This window comes from Pleurodeles waltl, chromosome 7 (assembly GCF_031143425.1).
Source record: "Pleurodeles waltl isolate 20211129_DDA chromosome 7, aPleWal1.hap1.20221129, whole genome shotgun sequence".
Taxonomy (NCBI): domain Eukaryota; kingdom Metazoa; phylum Chordata; class Amphibia; order Caudata; family Salamandridae; genus Pleurodeles; species Pleurodeles waltl.
In genome coordinates, this window is record NC_090446.1 from 1,115,668,939 (window position 1) to 1,115,690,923 (window position 21,985).

Consider the following 21,985-nt stretch of genomic DNA (forward strand, 5'->3'; position numbering starts at 1 on the left):
ATATTTTGGTTGCTGTAGATTCGTGCTCCAGATTTGTGTGGGTCTGGCCACAACGCTCGGCTGACGCTCGAACTGTTATTAAAGATTTGCGCATCTTTGTCGATACATTTGCAGTTGCGGCTTTTCATTCGGACCAGGGCCCTGCATTTGCCTCTAAGGCATTCAGGGACACCATGGCTTCATTGGGGGTCCAACTCCAATTCTCATCTCCATTTCATCCCGAGGGAAATTCTGTCGTGGAGCGTTTAAATCGTGATTTAAAGCAGTCCTTAACGGCCAGAGTTATAGGTACGGGTCGTGGTTGGCTAGCCCACCTGTATGGAGTACAGAGAGCACTTAATAACTTGCCTAGAAGGTCGCTGGGGGGTCGTACTTCATATGAGCGCCTGTTCGGAACACGAATGTATGTTCCTGATCTAGATGGTCCTGGTGTGGAGGCGGCAGATACGCCCTTTGACATAAATAATTGTGTCACTGTTTTGCAGGATTTACGACAATTCCGTGAAGATAACTCTTCTGCGAGTTCTGCCTCCTCAGGAATTAAGGATGTGCCAGTAACGCCTACTGGTTGGAAACCCAGGATTGGGGATCTAGTGCGTGAAAAGGTCGCAGTAAAGAAAGAATTTGGTCCTTCTTATCGAGCACCAGTCCCTGTATTAGGGGTTAGCAGCACGAGAACTGTAATTTTACCGCCGCTGCACGGGGCCAAAGGAAATTGCTTTGTTTCCATTGATAATGTCAAGTTACAACATGTGGCCGATTCTGCATAGCAGACCAAGAGGGACACCCAGTAGTTCCGGAATCCCTCTCACTACTGGGGAAGAAGTCCCGCTGCAGGTGATTTGCACCGATGCTGTTTCCTCTCCGAGCTTGGGGAGGGTGGAAGATGATCTTGCGATTGTTCCCCAGACGACGATTAATTTGGAATCTTTTGATCAAGTTGCTGTACGTTCTACTGATGTTTCTGAACATGTGGTTTACAGTGTGCCAAGGCGGGAGCCTCCATCTGCTTCTTTGTTCACAGTTGCACCTTTTGCAAGAACTGCCTCTGGCTGCTTCAACGACACTGATGATGCTGTCTCAGGATCCTCGTCCTCACTGTCTTCAATCCAAGGTCCACATAAGCTGCTGTGTGGGCTTAAACGCACATATTTTGTTTTTCCTTGGAACTATTTGTGGCTTTTTATGGTTGTAATGACTCTTTTTTTGTGGTTGGGATTTGTGGTTACTTTTTTTCTAGTAATACATGGTCATTTTCTTCCTGAACGATCTGACATTGAGCACGTGGAGACAGTGTTAAAACCAGATTTTTCATCTCAGATGGTTCGAAGAGATTTGTCCAATGTAAAAATTTCTGCAATACCGATTCCGGTTGGGATTGTGTGGGATAAAGTAATGTTTGATATATATGGTCCCACTGAATTGATTCAAATACCGTATGTTCTCAAGTTATCAATGAATGATATTGTTATACCAGGCATTGTTTCTGATGATTGGGATGTGAAGACAGTAGATTCTATGCTGACAGAATTGCAATATTATACTGTCTATGACGATGAAGATGCTTACCTATTTAGAGATAATCATGGTGACATGTTTTGCTACAACTATTATGGACACCACTTTATTCATAAAGCAAGTAGCCCTAAGTCCATATTTGATTATGTACAATGGGAACATTGCCCGACTCCTCCACAGGGGAGTTCAAAAACATATTATGATAAATTTGCATATTTTTCTGGGCATAATCAACAAAATGCTAGGACTTATTATTTTAAAGTTAATCCGTATGCTAATAAGCAAATGTTATTAACCGATACTAAATTGCTGCATTCAAATTTGTTTGTGTCTAAACTTTCGGTTGAGGGGTATGAATATTGGTATAAGACTGTTGACTTAAAAAGTGTCTGGGGTACGAAAAATTGGCAGATGCAAGGCAAGGACACATTATTTAGAGCATGTATTATCCCTGTACAGATGATTTTCCTCAATGACACAGTACAACAGACTAGCTGTTTGGGCTTGGCGACGATTAGAGAGTTAAATTTGCCTAGTATACCTGTCCCTTCCAAATTGAACAATTGTCAGCGATATGTTAATGCTGCGTTTAATGAGTTTACACACTGGGTCCAGAATGGTACGCTTAACACTTCATTGGTACATCCGGGCGGGTGGTTAGTATGGCCTGTAGACACAAATAAGTGTCATCAACATTTTGTCACCTCTTCAGGGGGGTTCAGGACTAGTAGGGCAGACCCTCGCTACATTTCACCAGAACATGCTGATATCATAACTACATACAGCGTGGGAAAGCTTTGTCAGCAATGGTTGAAATCATCCACGCTGGATGTAGTTAAATCACATCTCACGTTACTGTCTAATGATACTGACTTACAAGATTTTTTGTCAGGACCTAGGGTACCTCGGAAGAAACGATTTTTATACGAAGTATATAATGAGATTTGGAAGCTTTCACAACAAGAGGCAGCGGCCCGGCTGAGGCAAATTGATCAGGAAAACCTGATACAGGCTTTATCTGTTGTGGATAATGGCATGCATACCCTTTCAGACCGTGTTTACACAATTGACAGCATTGTTTCCTCTGAAATAGACATTATTAAATCGGATATGTCTTCTTTATATCATGGGCAGAGTCAGACGCGGTCCATCATGCAGCTGGGTTGGACTCTTCAGACCTTGAAGGCAGGTCACGTTCCGTGGCAGCACATTCGTGCCAGAGAGATCTTTGTCTCCTTTAATTTGACTCGTCAACAACAGCTGATGGCAAAAAAGGAAGCGACGTATGTCATGTTAAATATTGAAAAATTGGAGAAACTGCCTTTCACGGTTGTTGAGATTCCGTCAGCTGAGTGGTTGATTCATGGGGTTATTAATTTGCCTATCTCCACTCTGCAATTTACTTCTTGTTTGAAGCACATTCCGGTGGGTAGATACGAACGGTTGGGAGACAGTTACATACACGAGGTGTGGGAGCTTCCCTTTCTATACAGATGTATTAATGGTTTGAGGGAGGTTTTTCTTAGCGGTAGTGAATACAAAACTTCTGTCAGCCATTCCATGGTTTGTAAACAGCTGTCCTTGCATTTATTAAAAATACTTTCCAGGTGCTTTCTAACGGCAGTTACATTGTTCTTAACAGCGAACGCTGCTGTGGCATGTGTGCAGGAATAGTTTACGTAGTCGTTGTCACCAAGGCCGTTACGTGCTGCGGGAATGTGTTGTTTCCCCCCACTCAAATTAGGGAGGTAGCAGACACCTGGCCTCATATTGCTACTTCCAAGGTAAATTTCGACAAGTTGAGTCGACTGAAGGCTTTATTGTTTCAAAAGCATGTGGCCCTTACATCTGCTAGCGAGACCTACGCACTTCAGGTGGCAAGGTCATCGGCGGAAATACAGTGGCAGTGTGTCTGAAGCATGGACATTGGTGAGGGGCCTAAGGCTATGTTGGGTGACGACATGTGGGTGTGGAAGTGTGATGTGTACTGTCCAATTCTGTCCCAGGGATGCCACTCTACATGCCTGTGTCCTTCTGTCTGAGTCACCCATGCAGGTCAGTGCCCATCAGAAATAAGGGATTTGATGTGCCATCATCAAGCAAGTGTGGACCATGGGGGTCAATGCCCAGTAGAGCACCCACTGCAGAAAGCAGTGGGAGGACCCGAGACGCTGGGCACGGAAGACTGCGGCGGCCCAGCTGGGGACGTCCTCCCAACAAGGGAGGAGGTGCCTATCGGACCCTTACCCCCCTAATGGCCTATATATTGGCAGTGACCTACCCTGAGATGGATGGGCGCTTGAGGGCAGCACAGTAGCCACATGGGGTAAGTACTCACTATCACTTGCAACATGTGTTGCCAATGTGACTCTGGGTGGGCACCATTGAGAAGATGTGGCCTGTGTGCTTGGTACAATGATGTCCACTATGGGTAGTGTCCATCTAGACAGGATTGGCATCACTGATATGGGTAATGCCATGCAGTCAGTGGCAGACTCATTCAATGTTGGAACTGTGTGGCCACCTACTAGGGTGTTGTGCTTGACAGCTCATGTCAATAGGATGATTGGACCTGGGGTGTCTGGCGATTGTGATTAGTCCTTGCCAACCACTGTGCAATGGGTGGATCCAGGGACCTCAATCAGCTGGCAGGCACTGCATGTGTAGTGGGGTGGGTGCGCCAAGTGGTCACAGTGCTACTTGACAATAGCCAAGTAGGCCTGCCAACTAGCCATGCGGGATTCTGTTGGGTGTGCAGTCCTTTGCATTCCTGTCTCAGTGGCCATTGGTAGTGGGCAGATACTGGACAGGTGTGGTGGCTATCCCACTCCTCGTGTACATGTTTGCATCAGCCAGACCATCTGCGGTTGACATGTACATTGTTGTGGTTTCCCCCATGGTGTTCCCTAGTTGTAGGATGTGCACGGGTGGGCATAGCGTATGGTTGCATGGCATTGAATGCTGATGTTCTACCCTGTGTCACTGTTGTGGTGGCATTGACCGATTGCACCCTCTCTCTCTCTCTCTCTCTTTCTCTCTCCCTACCTCCTTATACTCCTCTGTCTTTGTGTGCATCAGCATCATCTGGCGTAGGAGAAGAGACACTGGCGAGTGGGAAAGCTGCAGCCCATGGGACCTAGGAGGCTGACACCAGCGGAGCCGAGGGGACCAGTGAGGGAAGAGCCATGAGGGAGACCTGATCGACCACTACATCTTCAGATTTCTCTTCCTATGGATGCTCCCTGGAGGAGCGGACCCATCTCGGACCATCCCAGCATCATCCTTGTCCGCCACCCCCCTTACCAGCACTGCCATCCCTATAGCTCCCCACCCAGTTTCCCGTGCCCGTTCACCCAAGTAGGTGGGCATCCCCTTTGCTGCAGGCACCTCTGCCCCTGCCCCAGTCAGCCCTGCTGCCCTCAATGAGGAGGCTATTGGCCTCCTGAGGTCCATATCTGTGGGCAGACAACTATCGTGAATGCTATCCAAGGACTGGCATCCCAGATGCAACAGTGGAATGCGTTCATGGAAGGCATTCACTGTGTCTAGTCCGGCCTGCACCAATTTCCCCACCACCTCCCCATCACAGTCAGTACACCACTCACACTTACAGTCAGCGCCACATCAGTCACTGATCCAGCCCCCACTGCCACAGTCACCACATTATCTGACTGGCGGTAACCCATTCGCAAAAGGGAAGGGGTCCCCATGGGACCCCTTCCCTTTTGTGAATGGCATGGAAAACATTTTTTTAGAGCAGGCAATGGTCCTATGGACCACTGCCTGCTCTGAAAAAATGGAACAAAAAAGTTTCATTTTTTCATTTTGTAATGCATCTCGTTTTCCTTTAAGGAAAACGGGCTGCATTACAAAAAAAAAAAAAAAAAACTGCTTTATTTAAAAGCAGTTGCAGACATGGTGGTCTGCTGTCTCCAACAGGCCGCCATCCCTGTGAGTGCTGTGAGTCGCAAGGGGGGTCGCCAATTGCGACCCACCTCATTAATATTAATGAGGTGGGCCTTTGCGACCCCCTTGCGAATCGCAGATGGTGTCAGGGACACCATCTTGCATCCTGAATTGCGACTCGCAAATTGCGAGTCTCTCTGACTCGCAATTTGCCAGTCGCAATTCAAGAATTTCCTAATCTGGCCCTGAGTTCGGTGGGCAGCAGAACTCCCATTCTGCCATACTTTTAATGACACTTTTCTCTAGTAGAAATGAGGAGGCACATTCCTTTTGTCATTCCAGTAAATTGAAACCCCCAATTGTTAGTAGGGTTGTAGCCTTGGGGAGAGTGGTGTTTGGGGTGTTACAGCCCACTCCCCCTCGGTTACTGCATTATTGAACAAAATGTTGGGTAGAGGAGCTTTCAGTCGGGTATGGGAAGATGTCTGTTCAATAAAAAGCACATACACACACACACTCTCATCTCTGTTTTGAAGGTCTTAAAACATGGATAATTTACCAAACACTGTGTTTTAAGTACCCCCCACAATCCGCACTCCTTTTCCTATCCACTGGCCCTTAAGTCCCCTCATGTGCTGCTTCCCATATTATGATTAACATGACGTGCCAGAGTGATTGTCGGGAAAAATGAAGTTCACCAACACCCCCAAATCCGGCTCCCTGACGGTTTTACTGGCCAAGCTACACCCCTGGTAGTTAGTGATCTTTGGAGGATAGTAGAACGTTCTTTGTGAGATCGAGCATTTCTTCCATGAAACTATGCTTATAGTCTGCTGAGTTGTATTTCAGCACGGGTTTGATTTGCATATCTTAATATTAGACTGGAGGCATTTAAAGGTGTATGTCACAGATGGTACTATTTTTGTGCAGTTTATATGTTCTCCCTGTATTTCTACGGTTCCATAAGGTACGTATGTATATTAAAATTCCTCATTTTTTGCTCCCTAGACTGCCTGTTGCTTGGACCCTGACTCATCAATAACCTTTTGACCCATCAAAACCTTTTGTACATCCACTAGCCCTGGATATGTGGAAATATCTCAAAGGCATGTCAATGCAAGTGTGTCTGTTAAGACAGGGCCATACTCTATCCTGCCCCTCCTGTGTGCGACTAACTAGGGGAATAGGCTACCTAAGATGCTCAATATTATTTCTGGTCTTCCCCCACAATGAATGATATAACCCACTGCAAATTGTGTGGCGCTGACACGGTGCACAGGATTAGTGGCCCTAATGGTGAACTGCATTTATCACCTAGCAACTATTTTAGGAGCTCCAGGCAAAATTACACTTTTCTATTTTGATGCTCCCAATGATATTATATGGCACATTCTTATGGCTGTTTGTGGTAGTACCATATGGCATCGGTCTCCTGTGGCCTTTATGTTTTACTGGCCTTAGTATTGCTTACAGTTCTCCCCTCAAAATAGTTTGTGCCACATAATAAAGAGGCTAAGGGAGCGTCTAATATCCGAAATGATGTAGGGAACACCCCCGGCAGCTAGCAGTGGCTATTATGGCCAACTAAGCTTTGCTGGGTTCCTCCTCAGGTTTTGTTATCCCATGTAGGGGCAACCTTCCCAGACACAGCCTTCATTAGAGAAGCACACTGTGAGGGTGATCCTGCCTCTTTGGAGGTGCTCTCTTACGTCATTTCTCTCTTCCTTTCATGCCATCACCTGCCATCGGAAGGTTACTTTAGTAAAACTGGTCTAGAGACCCAACCGATCTCTTTCTCATTCCAGATACATTGATAGTGATGATCTCCGTGCACACTCACAATCTCTGACCACCTTCTCATCTTGACTGGCAGATACCTGGTCCCACTTGGCCATGTGCAGCACTGTCAATCAAAGTGATTGACAGGGGAATGCACCCAGTATACATACACAGCTGAATGCACACAGTTTAGACTCATTGCTGCTTTCATCTATTAGGTCATGCTGTAGATCCGAGAGTGAGTCATGACCCTGGTGTGTCCTTTAATCTGGATTCAAACACCAAAACGTCAGGGGCTCCTGAACTAGAACTGCTTGGTGGCCTGGTTTCAGATCCCAGGCCAGCAGTACGAAAAGTATTCAGCGATCTGCGCTGCCAACCTCCTCTTGTACCACTGCTCTGTAACAGTAACAAAAGGGTGACCCTAGGAACACTCATCTGTCTGAGCAGCAGAACAAGCCCTGGGCGCCATCAGTAAAGAACATTATCCCCCTTCTCACCTGTTCTTCTTGCAGTGCCTGCACTGGGTTATATCCTGGCAAGGCAGCCACTTCCATAGATCTAGCTAAGCATCCCCAAATGCTGGCTGCAAAAAATACCTTGTAAGTGAGGGCTCTCCCAAGTACGTTTCTGATAAACAGAAGCGCTGAAGACCCCAGCATTGTTCCTGAATTGCACTATCTGGGAATTTGGAGGATCAGTCAGATAAAACTCGTGATCCGCGCGGGGAGCCACATAGGGATCTCGATCTTGACCTGTTCTGTAATCCAGTCGGATTATGAAACCGATTAACGTTTATGTATATTAACTATAATTAAGTAAATGCATATATTCTCCATCCATAACCCTTATATGTAAATTTGCACGGTAGGTAAATTCTGCGCATGAGTGATTTTATATTCAGGGGGTCTAAAATCGACCTCACAGACTATCTGGAACCACTGACAGTGGAGGAGCAGTTAGAGGCTCAGTAGGACACACTGGGCTATCCTCATCCCTGGCCCCTTGTGCATCAGAGGAGCATAGCAAAAACTATCGGCTGTCCACATTCACAGAGCGAACGGCTGTGCAAACTGTGCCGTGCTTTGTTCATCGCTCCGAAAGGCCCTAATGCATACAGTTATGCCCATTTCATCAGTTAGAGCATAAACGTTTCGAAATCCTATTTCGTCCAAACTGTATAACTATAGGTTCTGCGCTGTTAAGTTCTAGACTGTTTATTCAGGCCGAAGCTGTTCAGCCGTGACATTGTTATATTTATAGAATGATCTGTGTGATTGAAGCACCAACCAGGCCCTTGCGGATATGTATACTGAAGACATTGGAAACCACTGCCGAGGGCCTTATTGTAAGAATTTCTCAATGAGACAGGCTCTCATTATATCGTAAGATTCAATCTAGTGATTAACTACCCTCACTGTGCAACCTAGGGGCATAGTTAAGGAAAGTGGAGCTGCACACAGTGCAGCGTCACTTTTCTTGCACCCCTTAGCGCTCCCCTAACGCCACCATGTGTGCACCATATTTAAAATACGGTGCACTGCGGCGGTAGTTAGGGGACTAGCGTCAGAATTTTTTATGCTAGTCCGGCGCTTTGAAGGATTAGTATAAAAGTTTTTTACACTAATCCTGCAAAGCACCCAGAGGCCCACTGTAACCAACGGAAGCCTCCTTTTAACGCCTGCTCTGAACTCTGCAGGAAAAAAATGACACAAAGAAATCTGTTTCTTTGCACTGTTTTTTTGGCCCCCTAACGGGGAAAAGCTCCCCTTTGCATACATTATGCCTGGCGCAGGCATAATGTAGCGTAAAGAGATGAAAGTGGCGCAATGCATGCACTGCGCCACTTTGTAAATATGGCATGGTGTTTTTGGCCTTCTAACACCACATTAGCATAAAAAAATGATGCTAATATAGCGTTAGAATGGCGCTAGGGCTCTTAAATATGCCCCAAGGTGCTTTAGGCAGCCATGGCTGCGGTCTCAGAAGGCATGCTTCACAAGCCACTAGCGTTGCAAACGACAATGTCTTTCAGCCATGTGGAGTGGATATATTTGGTGTGGAATGAAATTATGTGGTTTGAATTGGAATAGGTTGTTGTGGCATTGTGTGGTGTGGAACTGTGTGGTGTGCAGTGGAGTTGTGTAGTGGAATTATGTGTCATGGTTTGCTGTGGAATTATGTGGATAGTAAATATATGGTAATGAATATACTGGGATTATGTGGAGTGGGTCTGTAGATCACAGAGTGTCATTATGTTTAATGGTATTGTGTGTTGTGGAGTGGTATGTAGTGGAGTTGAGTTATGTGGTGTGCTTTAGAATTGTGCGGCATGATGTGTAATTCTGTGGTAGGAAATGGATGTATGTGGTGCATTGTGGAACTATGTTATGGAGTTTAATTATGCGGTTTGGTGTGGAATTATGTGGTGTGGAATGAAAATGTGTGGAATTGAATTCTGTGGCGTGGAATTGTGTGGCACTGAGTGAAATTATGCTGGCTGGAATTATGTGGCATGGTGTGTAGAGTATTTATGCGGATTGTTGCTATGTGACATAGAGTGGATTTATGTGGTATTGAGTAGAGTGTAATTCTGTGGAGTTGAATTATGTGGCACTGAGTGGTATTATGTGGCATGTAATTATGTAGTGTGGTGTAGAATTGTGTGGCACTGAATTGTGTTTTGATCATTCAGAACCCAACCAGGTAAGTTAAGTGGCTGCCCTGATAAGCAGCATGGTAAATAGAGCTGCATCATTGTTTGGAGTGGGGTGATGGCTGAGCATGATAGAGTTGTTGGGACGGTGTTGTTAGAATGCCCCAAGGCATCTCTGATTAATTCAGACTAGAAGCTCACACTGAGCATCCGTTAGGGCTCAGCAGAGCTGCCTTTTTGTGCTTTAGATCTATAGACAAGAATGTTTACACAAATGAACCTGAAGGGTATTGCAGATTGTTTCTTCCCTGGTAGATTGTTTCCACAAAGCATGCAGCTATTCCATACAAAGATAGGTAGAGTCGAGCCTCTTCAAGAGGTGGCAATCTATTCGGCAAAATATTTAAAAGATGTTGACTTACAAATACAAAACGCCATCACCTTCCTGAAAAGGTACAATAGCAAGCAGCCTCTCATTTCCGTGTCATATTTGATTGTCCATTTAGTTAGATGAAGTGCCATGTGTTGCAGTAACACAAATAATCACATCGCAGTGCATATATTGTTTTCTGCCTGACAATAGTAAAACTATATTTTAATAAAAGGTAGTGGTTTTCTTGTGAATCATCTACCTCATTGTAGGAGACAGAATGCGTACTCTACAAAGGATTCAGAATACGTACTCTACAAAGGCACATAGTTCCTAGTTTTTTTCAAATGTGGTGTTTTATTGTATCGCTTCCAGCCTGCCTACAATGTAATGTTCATGTCCAACAATAGCTGCCACTACTCAGCACACTTTTCTACATTCCACATACTTGTATGAGAATATCGTAGTATCTGGCATCTGCATATTGTGTTGAGGCCAATTGATAAATAGAAAGTCTGTGGCGCTTCATGGAGTCCGTCAGCAGGATGAGGTAAGCGCCTCACTGACACAAAACAGGACAACAGGCAGTCCCAGAACGAGAGTCTTTCAAGGCAAAGATAAAGAGCGCTGACTGCTCGTCATTCCAGGTGTGGGTTCATTGTTTGTTACAAGCTTGATTAATGCTGCTGTTTTTAATTGGATCACACTGTAGCCCGGTGCCACTTCACCACGTTGTTTTTTATCGTATAACTGTACCCTGGTTCTCACCCATCATTCCCCTTTACCCCCCTTCCGCTGGGCCCCTCTACATTAATTACATTAACTAGCTAAGAAGTGGGAAGGCGTCTGGGAGGAAGGGCGAGGAAATGCGAGGGCTCTTTTAGAGGATGTACTCTCCTGATGGACAAGGCAAAGAACTTTTAAGAATGACATTATTTAATTCTTTGTACAGCGCCTCCAACGTCCACCAGCATTAGGGGCTTTCATTAGATTAGCAGCATTTCATAAGTCAGGCGTAGTAATCGTATGAATGCAGCGGCATGAATACACAATGCAGTAGGAAACGGAAGTTCAGTTTTTCACATACTACACACCAGGACCACACCCATTATCTATGCAATCACGAGCTCCACGGATACATAAAATCAAAAACACTCACAATGCGCTTGAAGACTATAGCTAGGTGCACTGGGCAACAATTTTCAGAGCTAATTGTGAGAGCACGGGCTGGATGGAGGAACAGAGAAACATTTGAAAGTAGAGTCTTCTTTAATTGAAAGCAAACAAAATTCTCTCTTTGATGAGAGAGCATTCCTGCACTCACCAAGCAGCAAAACACTCATGTCGCAGCAGCTCCAATCGGAGCGCAACAGCTAGTCTTTCCTAGCTTGGGAGGAGGCGGTGGGAGTGATGAATGCTAAAATAAAATTCAAGCAGCTATGGTCTGAAGCACCCACAGAGTAACACACCCAAGAAAGGGAAAATAAAGTAGTCCCTGAAACCAAGAAATAAAGAACCATGGCACAAATATACTGTACTTAGTCCCTGCTCTATAGGAGGAAGAAAAGAGAACAAGCATTTGCCATGCAATGGGTCTCGTGTTTGCTCGAGTTAGAGCTATTAGCGTTATAAATTCCCAACTGGACTTTTCTTGACACATACTTTGAAAATGCAAAGTAAAATAGTTGACATTAGCAAGCCGATTCAAAAAGCACCACAGCCGCCATGAGCATGAGCACGGAGGAGAGACAGAAAAGGAAAAAGAAGTTAGCTAGCAGTCAAACGTATCAGCAAACATGCAATTATCTATGTAACAGGGTCGATGGCCAAGGTGGTAACAACACTGCCCCAAGGAAGGTCAAATGTGAAGCCTTTACCAATGATAACAAAGGATTTTTGAAAGGCAAGCCCATGAACGACTGTTAGTGATGCGGGTGTGGTTGGTGTAGTTAAAAGTCCACAGAGATTACAACACTTCAGAGCGCTTATGCACACAACCTAAAAAGGAGGGGTAAAGAAGCATGATTGACCACTAGCAAGGAAGGATTTTAAAAGGACACTGACACAAACAAATGAAATGGCTTTAAGCGCAGAAGAGAAGTATACTAAAATATGCAAGAGGTCGTACACTTACGCTCAACCTAATAAAAGAGTATGTTTGGATGGTTGTAGAATGGTTATGATACCTACTCGTGCCGCTAGAGGACAACTTGCCACATCTTTATGACTTGCAGTGGGCAGTGGAGTTCATTGAGTTCAAATTCCTCATCTGAACTACTAACGCTCCACAGTCCTCAAGTGCTTGTACACCATTACACATCACTCAGCCCTGCTGTCTCCTTTGTGGAACCCAACTTGTGATTCCTTAGTCTCTCATGCTAAAAGCAGTACAACTAGCCCATGATGAGTGACAAGGAATTGTGAAGACCAAGACTTGACTACACAGCAAAGTCTGTTTTCTTTCACTGTGTAAACTGGTAGAAAACACAATGAAAGAATATCCTTATTGTAAAATTTCTAATTTATAATACCCCCTGAGCACACATAATTACTAGAAACCTCTGTCTACACCATGGCTTGGAGCAAGTGCTGATTTGGGAAGTTTGCCCAGAGGACTTCACTGGAAAGGGATAATTGATGAATATTCAAATATCTAGAAGTAGAAATTCTTAACACAATATCAGCATAAGAGATTATCCCGAAGTTAGAGAAAGCAAATGGCCACGCATAGAGCATCAAGGAACTCTGGACAGGCAATGGGCCTTCATTCCAATGTTAGACGTTTGTAGATTCGTTATTGTCATGGCACAGCAAATACCTTAAAATCACACTGAAGAGGATGCAGGCAAATCGGGCAACGGAGTGGTTCATGAAAACCATCACAAAATGCATTCAAATCACTCATGCTGCCAGAAAAAATGTAGAGTGGGCCATCTGTGCCATTCTCTGGGAGTATCAATTGCCCCTCATGCCACGATTGGGTGAGCTCCAAGACAGCCTTGTATCGGCTGACTGGTGAGCAATGCACTTCCCCGTCACCCTTCATGAAATCAAGTACACTGTCATGAGGTTACTTTACCATGTCACACACACACATTGGGGCATATTTATACTCTGCGCGGAATGTGCGTCAAAAATTTGACCACATTTGCCACAAACCTTGCCCCATATTTAAACTATGACACCCGATCCCGCAGACGTCAAAAAACCTACGTGTGCGTCATTTTTTGGATGCGGGAAACCGCCTTGCGTTAATGACATGCAAGGTAGGCGTTCCCGTCCAAAAAAAGACTATAAGGCCTGTGTGCCTTATTTATACTCCTGCGTCATTTTGACGCACAGGAGGGGGCGGGCCTTAAAAAACGGCGCACAGCCTGATGTGCACCATTTTTTAACGCCTGGTTGAGGGCAGGCGTTAAGGGACCTGTGGGCTCACTTCCATGGTCTCAGACCATAGAAGCAATCCAGAGGTGCCCTTCCCTCTCCCCAGGGACACCTCCTGCCACCCACGCCCACCCCAGGAGGACACCCATGGATGGGGAGACCCATCCCAGGTAAGTACAGGTAAGTTGAGGTAAGTATTCTTTTTTTAATTTTTTAAAGTGGCATGGGGGGGCCTAATTTGGGCCCCCCTACATGCCACTTTGCCCAATGGCCATGCCCAGGGGACAGAGGTTCCCTGGGCATGGCCATTGGGCAGGGGGGAATGACTCCTGTCTTTGCTAAGACAGGAGTCATTTCAATAGGGGTTGTGCGTCAATAAAGGGCGCAAGTCCGGTTTGAGCCATGATTTTTGACTAAAACCTGACTTGCACCATTTTTTGACGCACAACCCCCATTTTCTCCTACACCGGCACTGCCTGGTTTGAGTCTTTTTTTTTACTCTGACTGGCCCGTAGCGCCAGCTAACGTCAATCTTAAAATAAGGCGCCCGCATGGTGCATAGGAATGGCGTTAGCCGGCGGTACATTTTTTGACGCAAACTAGCGCCGGCGCTGGTTTGCTTCAAAAAGTATAAATATGGACCTTTATTTTGCTCTGGGCCTGAGGCTTGTGCGCTTTTAACTAGTTACATTTTGCTTTTATTCCTTTTAATATTTTAGCAAGGCTTCATTTAGTGGAGATTTTTGTATTCTTTTTATCAGTTGTCCTTCCTTGCAGAATCTCTTATTCATTTCTTTGCACAACATTTTCATCCTGTGCTCAACCGGAGGTTGTACACGATGTTTACCGGGTATTGCCAGTCCAAAGGGAACATTGTCTACCTTACACAGAAAAGTATGTGCTGTCACGTCAGGGCATTTCTTAAAAAAACTGATATGTTATGATAAAACATCACACCGCCCACATCATCTTAAGGGGACATTCCAGCCAGTTTGCCATCTTATGCTGCATGTGATTGCAGTTTCTACCGAAACCTTTTGGTTCCTCTTCATCTACGTGGGAGGACTCTCAACAGACTAACAGACCTCTTCTTTACCTCTGCACAGGCATGGAGGTTGTGCTTCCTTCCTGGGACCAGAAGGGTAGATAGGACTTCTGCTGTTTCACTTCTTGGTCTCTGTTGTAATAACACTGTGTTTCATTATCCGCATAATCTCAATTCATGTCCTTTTACATAGAAGGCAGTTGCTTCAATAAAACCTATTGATCCTGCTTCTGTTTTGTCATTGCATGTATGAGACTTGTATGACTGAGAGAAAGGGGTAAGATCTGTTCCATCATGACTTCTCTAAGGAGCCTGAGGGGGTCATTCCAACCCTGGCGGTAAAAGCCGCTTACCGCTGTCAGAAGACCGCCAACATACCGTCGTGGCCGCGGTAAACCGCCACGGTCATTCTGACCCACAACAGGCAAACCGCCAAAATACAGACATCCACAAAAGTCCGCCACACCAAAGGCCAGCGAGAAACTGGCGATGACCAAACCTCCACCGTCACGCCAACAGAAATACGCCCACACTATCACGACACACGAATCCATGCGGTGGTCTTTCAACCGCGGTATTCCATTGGCGGTACACACCGCCGCGCTCAAAATACACACACTCTTACAAAACACATCCACATTGGACAATTCAAAATACACACACCTGATACCCATACACACACCCAACACAATATAAAACACACACCCACATCACTCACAAACCCCCACTTCTACAGAATCGGGACCACGCACTGAGAAAAAGAGAACTGAGCACCCAGACGCGCATTTTACTTTCACCCAGAAATATTTCCACGCACTTCACACAACACACCAATACACATCACCACACAATCCACCCCACACATCACCCACACCACCCCATGGCACCGCAAAGACACCCAAGGTTCTCCGAGGATGAACTCAGGGTCATGGTGGAGGAAATTGTACGAGTAGAGCCACAGCTCTTCGGTACACAGGTGCAGCACACCACCATTGCCAGGAAGATGGAGCTATGGAGCAGAATAGTCGATAGGGTCAACGCTGTGGGACAGCACCCAAGAAATAGGGACGACATCAGGAAGCGGTGGAATGAGCTACGGGGGAAGGTGCTTTCAATGGTATCCAGGCACAACATCGCGGTGCAGCGGACTGGCGGTGGACCACCACCTCCTCCCCCAGAATTTACAACATGGGAGGAGCAAGTCTTGGCGATCCTGCATCCTGAGGGCCTCGCAGGAGTAGGAGGAGGAATGGACTCTGGTAAGTCTCATCTTCACTACTTCATCCCCCCAACCCCACCAGCATGCCAACTCATACCCCCACCCTCACCCCCATCACATCCTGCACCTTGCAAATGTCTCACCATCACAGCCCACCCATCCCAACACCAAGCCCTCCATGCGACCACAAAGCATGGACACCCATCACCAAAGCATGCCCACTGCACATACCCATCCCCCACCAAATCACCATCACAAAAGCCCCCACACTGGAATGCCACCACTGGGGTACAAGGGCACCCACCCATTACACACTATGGCACACACAAATCCAATAACCATACTTTTATACCCCTGCAGGACCCGAACGCCACGTCACCGCGCAGGAGGGTCCACAAATGTCCACTCCACCCCCAGAAGAGGCCCACAGTGAGGACAGCACCTCTGTCGGCCTGGATCTAGATGACCAGCCCGGCCCATCGGCGACCTCAGGACAGTCGGTTCCCCTCAGACAGCCACAGCCCATAGCAGACCTTCCCCCCTCTGGGAACACCAGCACAGCACCCACCCAGCGGGCCCATCCCTCAGTCCCCAGGACACGTCAATCAGCGGTGTGTCCACCACTACAGGGCACCCAGGTTAACCCACCACCCCAACAACAACAGGGACCTGGGGGCAGTGGTAGTGGTCACACGGTCCAGGGGACAGAGGCACAGGGAAACAGGGGAACTGGGAGGGCTGCTGTGCGACAGGGGGGGGACATGCCCAGGGAACCCACTCTCCACGAGGCCCTCTCCAACATCATGGGAGCCTACCACCACTCCCAGGAGACGATGGCGACGGTCCTGGCCAGGTTTCAGGAGATCCAGCTTCTGCAGGAGGAACAGTATTTGGGGTTCATGGAGGAACTACGAAACATCAGTTCCGCCCTGGCCACCATTGTAGGGGCTCTGAATCAGGTAGTCACCACATTGCGGGACACTGTGGCAGGACAAAGGGCCCCTGACACTAGCATGGACCAAGAACTGCCTACCACCTCCGCCGGCGCTAGTGGACAGGAGGCCCCGCCACAGGACCAACAGGCCACCAGCACCCCACCCCCTGCAGAAGGAGAACCACCCTGCAAGCGGGCCCTGAGATCCAGGAAGAAGACAGAGTAAGATGCCAAGACCCCCGCCAGGAAAGGATACCTCCCTGATTGTCATCCCACTGTCCCACATTGACACCCTGTCCATTCTTATACTGCCCATGCTCCACTTTCCACAGGCATTTGGACATTGCACCTGTGATACTTATAGTCTGGACTCTGCCATGGACAATCCTCCACCATCACCCCTCACCGACTTGCAACCACCCACCAATATAGATCACTGAAATAAACAGTTATACGACCAAACAATCAGGAGTCTGGCTGTGATTTTGTACCAATGTATTAGACATTACCGTCCCAAAATGCATATTTACATTGTGATGCCAACATACCACTGTCACACAGCTGTAGTCCATGGGGAAACAAAGCAGATGTCACGCAGTATGGCCCACATCTCTGAAATTGGAAGGGAAATTCACAACTCAGTTACCATACACAGGGGGAAAAGGTCAGACAGTAGAGAGGTAGTAGGGGTTAAGTATATGTAATATGACGGGTTGGACTCTTACCTGTGGGTCATTGAAAATACTGCTGTATTACTGTGTTCCTGTTGTCTATGTCGTCCTCTTCGGCTTCCTCTTCTTCACTGTCCACAGGCTCCACAGCTGCTACAACACCACCATCTGGACCATCCTCCTGCAGAAAAGGCACCTGGCGTCGCAAAGCCAGGTTGTGAAGCATACAGCAGGCCACGATGATCTGGCACACCTTCTTTGGTGAGTACAATAGGGATCCACCTGTCATATGGAGGCAGCGGAACCTGGCCTTCAGAAGGCCGAAGGTCCGCTCGATCACCCTCCTAGTTCTCCCATGGGCCTCATTGTACCGTTCCTCTGCCCTTGTCCGGGGATTCCTCACTGGGGTCAGTAGCCATGACAGGTTGGGGTGACCAGAGTCACCAATTAGCCACACACGGTGCCTCTGGAGTTGACCCATCACGTAAGGGATGCTGCTATTCCGCATGATGTAGGCGTCATGCACAGAGCCAGGGAACTTGGCATTAACATGGGAGATGTACTGGTCTACCAAACACACCATCTGTACATTCATCGAATGATAACTCTTTCTGTTTCTGTACACTTGTTCACTCCTGTTGGGGGGTACTAAAGCCACATGGGTCCCATCAATGGCACCTATGATGTTGGGGATGTGTCCAAGGGCATGGAAATCACCTTTCACTGTAGGCAAATCCTCCACCTCAGGGAAAACAATGTAGCTCCGCATGTATTTCAGAAGGGCAGACAACACTCTGGACAACACCTTGGAAACATAGGCTGGGACATCCCTGATGATATGGCCACTGTTGTTTGAAATGACCCACTTGCAAAGAAATGGAGTACTGACAGCAGCTGCACTAGAGGAGGGATCCCTGTGGGTTGGCGGATGGGTGACATCAGGTCTGGCTCCAGCTGGGCACACTGTTCCTGAATAGTGGCTCGGTCAAGCCTATATGTCAGTATGACATGTCTTTCCTCCATTGTCGACAGGTCTACCAGCGGTCTGTACACGGGAAGATTCCTCCATCTCCTCGCATGTCCCAGCGGACGGTGCCTATGAAGGACAACAGCGAGCACAGAGTCAATCAGCCCACAGGTACGTAACCACAGTTTGCACAAAACACGATTCCCAATGCATTGAATGGTTTGTATGAGTGTTGATGCAAGGCCTAGGTATGTGTGACGCAGTTAAAAGTAAGCCATGTGGGCCCTTGAAATGGTGGCTGCCTGACCTGTGAAGTGTGACAATGGGATGTGAGGTCAATGCGCTGGCGTGGCACACCGTGGCGGTAGGCGGTCGAAGACCGCGGCGCAAAACAGCATTGGTTAACATTGAACCCTATGGGTCTCAGGAGCCAATGACGATGTGATCTTCGATAGGAGAGGACCTACACTGCAAGTGCTGCTGTGACCTCGGTCTGGAAGAGACAATGGCTCATGCGACTGGGGAAAGGGCCCCTGCCTTCACTGCTCAGGAATTGGAGAAACTCGTGGATGGGGTCCTCCCCCAGTATGCGCTACTCTACGGTCCTCCAGAGCAACAGGTAAGTACACTGGGACCATGCTTTGGGGGCAATGCCTGTGTTGAGTCGGGTGGATGCAAGATGGTGGGGAGGGGAGCGAATGAGGCATGCATCAAACGACGGATGACGGGATGTGCCACATGGCAAGGGTAGGGATGGGGGGCCACTCACATTGAGGGTGCAGAAGGTGATGACTCTTTTTCTCCCCCTGTACATTTCACATAGGTCAGCGCCCACCAGAAGATCGACATTTGGCGTGCCATCGCCAAGGACGTCCGGGCCCTGGGGGTCCACCAGAGACGGGGCACCCACTGCCGGAAGAGATGGGAGGACATCCGACGCTGGAGCAGGAAGACGGCGGAGGCTCAGCTGGGGATGGCCTCCCAACGTGGGAGGGGTGCCAGTCGGACTTTGACCACCCTGATGTCCCGGATCCTGGCGGTGGCCTACCCCGATTTGGATGGGCGCGTGAGGACATCACAGCAGACACAAGGGGGTGAGTACAACCTCATTCTGCTGACTTTGCGCGCAGTGGAGGTGTCTGGGTGGGGGAGGAGGGCTGTGGGTATCCCTAGGCCAGGGCGATTTCTGTATGCTAGGCCCCTCTGTAAGGCATGGCCCTGTGCCCCCGCCCCCCACCTCTGTAGGGTGCCAAGTACAGTTATCCATGGCCCTGTGTCATCTATGTGTGCAGTTGTCGTCCATAGGCTTGTAGGCCATGTCCCACGGATTGAGTAGTGGACCCCAAGTGCGTGGCGTAGTGCAGGGGGCTTCTGTGTCTGTCCTCTCCGCCAACTGTGTCGCCAATGCATGCACTCAACATGTCTTTATTTCCCCCCCCCCTTTTTTGTGGTCTTCCTGTTCATGAGTGCATTAGCATCATCAGGCGGAGGAGAAGTGGCATCGGAGCACGAGGGAGCTGCATCCCACATGGCCCTGGAGGGCCATGCAACGGATACCGAATACACCAGTGGGACGGAGGGCGAGGGGAGCTCCACAGCGGGGACTCGTGCAGACATTAGTGACACGGACTCGTCCTCTGAAGGGAGCTCCCTTGTGGTGGCGGCAACATCCGTGCCCCCCGCAACAACAGGTACAGCCGCCACCCAGCGCACCAGCACCGCCCTCCCAGCAGCCCCTCAGCGTTTGGCCGGTGCCCGCTCACCCAGGAAGGTGGGCATCTCCTTCGCCCCAGGTACCTCAGGCACTGCCCCTGTCACCCCTGCTGCCCTCAGTGAGGAGGTCATTGACCTCCTGAGGACGATCATTGTTGGGCAGTCTACCCTTTCGAATGCCATCCAGGGTGTAGAAAGGGAGGTGCACCAGAGTAATGCATACCTGGAGGGCATTCATTCTGGTCAGGCTGCCCATCAGCGATCGTTCCAGACTCTGGCCTCAGCACTGATGGCAGCCATTGTCACTGTCTCTAGCCTCCCCCCTCCAACTTCCTCCACCCAGACCCTATCACCTGTACCTCTGCCTATCCCAGACACACCATCAGACCAGCCTGCACACACCTCAACACCCAAGGGAAGTTCATCCAGACATAAGCACCACACATCACACAAGCATTCACACAAGCAACATCCACATACAGACATACCAACACCCACTGCCTCCACTGTGTCCCCCTCCTCCTCGTCTCCCTCCTCCCTCCCTGTCACGTCTCCACTCACACTTGCATGAACAACATCTTCAGCCACTACGTCCATTACCAGCACACCCACCAGAACCCCCCGCACACGTGCAGTCACCACCCCCACTACCATTTACACGTCCCCTGTGTCCTCTCCCAGTGTGTCTGTCTCCCCCTCTTCCAAGATACACAAACGCAGGCAGCCACCCACCCAACAGCCATCCACCTCACGACAGCCTCCAGCCCAAGCACCTGCACCCAAAGACACCAGACTTAAAACTCCTACAACCACAACCTCTTCCTCCACTCCCATACCCACTACACCTACCTGTCCCCCTTAAATTGCTATTCCTGTCCAAACTTGACCTCTTTCCTACAACTCCCCCACCCCGTCCATCTCATAGGACTCCAGTCAGCACCTCAGCCACCACAAAACCGGGCCCTGGGATGACAGTCTGCCATGGACTGTGGAGTCCCCCACCCTCAAGGGCAGCCAGTTCAGTACGGAGCCAAGGCACGGGCATCCCACCCCCGGAGAAACACCCGATGATAGTCAGCGGCCGGCGCAAGAGGGTGAAAACGCCAGGCACTAAAATCCCTACCATGGCTCCAGCACGAAGTGTGGAGACCGGTGGCACACCGCCCAAGGTGGGGAAGGGCCACAGGCGAACAGGGATGGCTGGGAAGGGCAGCATGCCCGAGGAGAGCGCCATCAGCCCAGCTTGCCAGGAGGGCCCCACCAGCCCCATCCCAGGTGGGCAGGAGGACACCAACAGGCCCGGTACTGCAGACCAGGAAGGCCCCGCCAGCCACCCGACAGATGGGCAGGAAGGCCCCGCCAGCCACAGGACAGGTGGCAAATGACCTGCACGCCATGGCCGGATCCGTTGAACTGGGCCCTTTCACTCAAGCACCGCTGAACTGAGCACCACCGTCTCAAGCACCGCTGAACTGGGCACCGCCGTCTCAAGCACCGCTGAACCGGGCCCTTTCACTCAAGCACCGCTGAACTGGGCACCGCCGTCTCAAGCACCGCTGAACTGGGCACCGGCGTCTCAAGCACTGCTGAACTGGGCCCTTTCACTCAAGCACCGCTGAACTGGGCACTGCCGTCTCAAGCACCACTGAACTGGGCACCGCCGTCTCAAGCACCACTGAACTGGGCACCGCCGTCTCAAGCACCGCTGAACTGGGCCCTTTCACTCAAGCACCGCTGAACTGGGCACCGCCGTCTCAAGCACCGCTGAACTGGGCACCGCCGTCTCAAGCACCGCTGAACTGGGCCCTTTCACGCAAGCACCG